Source organism: Stenella coeruleoalba, assembly GCF_951394435.1.
Source record: "Stenella coeruleoalba genome assembly, chromosome: 17".
Taxonomy (NCBI): Eukaryota; Metazoa; Chordata; class Mammalia; order Artiodactyla; family Delphinidae; genus Stenella; species Stenella coeruleoalba.
In genome coordinates, this window is record NC_137163.1 from 20,080,657 (window position 1) to 20,085,841 (window position 5,185).

Sequence of the window (5,185 nt, forward strand, 5' to 3'; positions counted from 1 at the left end):
GTTTTGTTTAGCAGCAATAATTAATGGAAACATGTCCTATTTGGCTACCTGCCATATGACTGGGTAACATCATCTCTGCAGGAAAATAACATCATCCAAAGTGTTTACAGTGTTTCATATGCAATATCTGGCATTCAATCAAAATTGTAAGTCCGCACTTCCCTGGTGGCGCAGTGGTTGAGAGTCCGCCTGCCGATGCAGGGGACACGGGTTCGTGCCCTGGTCCGGGAGGATCCCACATGCCGCGGAGCGGCTGGGCCCGTGAGCCATGGCCACTGGGCCTGCGCGTCTGGAGACTGTGCTCCGCAGCGGGAGAGGCCGCAGTGGTGAGAGGCCCGCGTACCGCAAAAACCAAAACAAAACAAAACAAAAAAAACAAAAATTGTAAGTCCTACCCACAATAGGACACAGAGAAAAATGAATAATAGGACAGAAATACAGGTGATCCAAAATTGGAACTAGTCAGATATAGACTTTAAAATGACTGTCATTAATGTGTTCAAGAAAATAAATGACAGTATGGAAACTTTCACCAAAATCCTGAAATCTATTTAAAAAAAAAGGATCAAATGGAAACCAAAAAACACAATAACTGAATTTAAGAATTTAAAAAATTAATTTAGCAGCTGATTGAGCATAGGTGAAGAGATTAGTAAACTGGAAAATATAAATAAATAGAAAACCTCTCATTGAGAGTGGAGAGAAACAAAAATGTAAAGTATGGGAAAGAGCATAAAAGACATGAGAGGCAATGAAAACACCAAATATATGTATAACTGCCATCTTACAAGAAAAGGAGAGGTAAAAAGTGAGCAGCACAATATCTGAAGAGAAAGTGGTTAAGGATTTCCCCAAGTAGATAATTGATATCAACCCAAAGATGCAAGAATGTATGTGAATCCCAAGCAGAACACATCTAAAGGAAAAGCACATCTAGACGCTTCAGGATAAGCTTCTGAAAGAACAAGAAAAAGAGAAAATCTGAAAAGCATCCAGAGTTGAAAGGATCAAACGTCAGCATCACTTCAATGAGGTAATCAGCTGACTTCTTCACAGAAAGTACAGAAGCCAGGATGCGATGGAAAGGAGATTTAAGTCTCTGAAAGACGATGATGGCAACATAGAATACTTAACCCTGAAAAACATATCCTTTATAAGTGACAATGAAATAGACATTTCAACACAAATAAAAAACGGAGGAAGCTGATTTCCTGTAGGCCTCCGTGAAAAGAAGTAATGAGAATTCTTAAGGAAAAAAAAAAGAGTCCATGTGTAAGTGTAAAAATGAAAAAATGAATGAAGATATTCATTAATTCAGTCAATATCATTTCATGTCTACTTTGGAGGAAGATTCTACTGTATCTCCGTCTTTTCCTTCAAACACAATCTTTGTATTCAGGGACGCTCTGTTACTCAGCCTTGATTCATTCCATTCATGTCTCATCTCTTTTCTTGGAACGTACCAGGCAAATTTCTGCTTCAAGGGCTTCGCATTTTCTGTTCCTTCTGCCTTGGGTGCTCGTCTCCCAAGATATCTGCATGGTTGGTTCCCTCACTTCTTTCAGAATTTCACTCAAGTCACCATCATAGTTGGTGCTTTCCTGACAACTATATCTAAAATGTCAAACCCTTCCTGTGAAGGGTTCTCTGCTTTATCATTCCTCTTTACCACTCACCACTATTTAATATATTACAGATTTTTCTTTTCAATATTATTATTCTCCCCTTTAATAAAATGTAACCTCTAAGCAGGGTTTTTGCCTATTCTGTGCATTCATTATTGTATCCCTAGTGTCTATAGCAACAATAATAGTCTACTCAATAAATATTTGTTGAATTAATGAATAAACAAGTTGAATACAGTGGGAAAACTATGGCTTATATTTGAAAAATAGAAGTGTGAATTCAATAAGAGAAAGGTAGCACCTTCTGGATTTTCAGAGGATGGCAAGGTCACAACTGGTAAATGACCTCAAAGGCCATGGCATTGGAGCTGGATCTCAGAGGGTGGATGGCAGCTGGAAATGGGAATTTGAAGGGTTCCAGGTACAGGCTGATTCCTGGGTAGCGGCTGGAGACGGAAATGGGAAGCATGCTTGAGCAATCCTGACAAGCCCTGCATGAATGATTATAAACAGAGGAGGGTTCGAAGATGAAGTTGGGGATGTCAGAACACCGAGGATCTCAAATGCTAGGATAAGGGTTGAGGTTTATTTTTGTAGGAAAAGAAGACTCACTGAAGTCTTTCAAGCAGGGATATGACAGAATTGGAGCTGTGCTGTCTGAATATCAATTCAGCAATCAGGAGAGTGACTCGAATAGCAGAGAGATGGGAGGTGCATAGACCAGTTGTGAGGCCACTTCAATAATCCAAGCAAGAGTTAATGAGGGTCTGAATTAGGGTGACGGCAAATAGAATGAAGAGGAAGAGGCAGAAAGAAGAGGTGTCAGGGAGACAGAACTGACAGGTCTTGACAGCTGGTTAGGATTGGAGGACGAGAGACAGGACTCCCTCATCCTGACTGTGAGGCTTCAAGCTTGAGTGATGGGCAGATGGTGAAGCCATCCATAGAATAAAAGAACTGAGGGGAAGAAGCTGCTTTGAGGGTGGAATTTGGATTTAGGTTCTTGTCTGGATTTGGGATTGCTTGTGGCACCTTTATCTTTGGGGGGACGTTGCCCTTTCTCCTTCCTGAACCGTGTTCCTCTGCTCTACGGAAGCCCACACTTTTGAGACTAACCTGATATGATAGGTGCTCCAGTGCTGTGGGTTGTACATGGGATTCTCGCAGTGGACCCTTCTGGGCTGGGTCTCAAGGGTTGGTGAAGCCTGAGTATGGTTCTAATTTCTCCATTTGTCTCACTTGCTCTCAGCTGCTGCAAACTCTGAAGAGGATCATGATTGTCTGAGCCAAACAATCAGGCAGTTTCCTGGAGTGCTGGGCTCAGAGGAAGCAGCCTCCAGCGCCAAGACTTCTGGAGGGAGGAGCCAGAGCTTCCCCAGCACGCCCCCATCACACCCCCAGGGCTGCCCCTCAGGTCAGAGCACGAGGTTGGCAGTCATGATGGTCTCCTCCTGAGAACCCGGGCCGATAATTTACTGAGCTTTCCTTAAGTGTTCTGTATCTACTTTACTGAGCAGCAAAATACTCTTTGTAATAAAATAGTGGCTTCTCGTGTTCTAGAGTCGCCCCAATTACATTTAATGTACACAAGGTTGGGGCAAGGGAGGAGATGGTTTTTATAAGAAGAATCTTGAGTTATTCTTGAAAGCTCTAGGAGAATCAGAACTTTCTATACTGTACCCTCTTTTATTTTATTTTTTTTTTGCAGTACGAGGGCCTCTCACTGTTGTGGCCTCTCTCGTTGCGGAGCACAGGCTCCGGACGCACAGGCTCAGTGGCCATGGCTCACGGGCCCAGCCGCTCCGCGGCATGTGGGATCCTCCCGGACCGGGGCACGAACCCATGTCCCCTGCATCGGCAGGTGGACTCTCAACCACTGCGCCGCCAGGGAAGCCCTGTAGCCTCTTTTAATAGTGAGAAATTCACTAAAGAAACCATGCTGCCATTCTTGTGTGAGAAAAAAGTTGTTTAACAATGGGACTAACCATTTTTTCATTTACTAGGCTAGTAAGTTTTAAAGTTTTTTCAGATAAGAAATAACATGGTAGACAGGAAAGAGCATGGCCATTGGTATGAGATAGACCTTGTTCAAACTCCAGTTGGGTCACCCTCGTGGACATTGTTGATTGCCTATCTCGCATACTTTCTACCTTCCTCCTTAAGAGAGCAGCATCTTTCTGGTTTAGGAATATGCCTGTTTGGCTTAAGACAATCCTATCCTCCTTTGCCAAGAACTGGTTGATCATGTGAACCCAAACTGGGCCACTGGGAAATGAGGTGAAGTCTGCTGGGAATTCTAAAAATGTTCTTGCGTACCCTTTAGGGACACTTTCTTAAAGTGATTCTTTTTGACTACTAAACGTGAAATAGGGAGCCACCATCTCACGACCATGAAAGGAGCTATCTTTAGGGTAACACTGAAACCATGAATGGCTGACAGAAGGAATCTGAATCCTTGAGCATACTTTGGGGCTTCTGGATAGAGTAATCCTAAATGATATATCACTCCTGGACTTGCAGTTCTGTGAACTAGTAAATTTCCTAATTGTTTACAGCTGCTTGAATCATTGCTGCTTTTATCTGCCTGTGAAAGCAGCTTAATTGATACCCCCGCTAACTAATTTAGGACCTAGGCCGATTGCTTCACCGTACTAGCCTCAGGGTCCACATCCATGAAAGGGAAAATGAGAAGGAATGGAGACTTTTAGAAAAGATGGCAATCTCCCAGTTGAGCTGTGGTGCTTTTGGGAGTCATCAGAGTTGACTGCTCTCATGCTGCATTTCCATTGATGCCCATGGCTGCTTCCAAATAGTTTGAGAGGTTTCTAGTTGGACAAGACTCAGTGACATGACAATAAAATTGTCATCTTTTGCTTCCGAGATGAGAAGCAGCTGCTTCTTTTTATGTTCTTGATTCCCAAACTGCCCTGGTCCTGACGCCAGTGGATGCTAGACAAATTCTTCTGCTGGAATAATGTTGCCTTTGCCCCGGAGACTTTTTGTGCAAAGTATGTTCTGAGTCTCAGGAAGGATAGAGCTGGAAGTTGGATGAACTTCCAGACGTGCCTGTGTGGCTGTTTTCTGCTGGCTGTAAATAAATATCTAGTGTAGCTGGATGTGCTCTGGGATTAGCTTTCTTTAGAACCTGGATGTTGGCTGCCAACTGTTCCATTTATTCTTGTATTCATTTAACAAATAATTATTAAACACCTACTGTGTGCCAGACACTTTTCTAGGCCTTAGGGATTGTATTAGTCTGTTAGGGCTGTCATAACAAAAACCACAGACTGGCTAGCTTAGACAACAGATTTATTTTCACACAGTTGTGGAGGCTGGAAGTTCAAGATCAGGGGCTGGTTGGCAGAGTTGGTTTCTTGAGGCCTCACTCCGTGATGGCGATCTTCTTCTTCTGTCTTTATGTGGTCTTTCCTCTGTGTACGTGTCTGTGTCCAGATTTCCTCTTCTTGTAAGGACACCAGTTATATTGGGCTAGGCTCCCCCTGAAGACCTCACTTTAATTTAATTACCTCTTTAAAGACCTTATCTCCAAATATATTTAC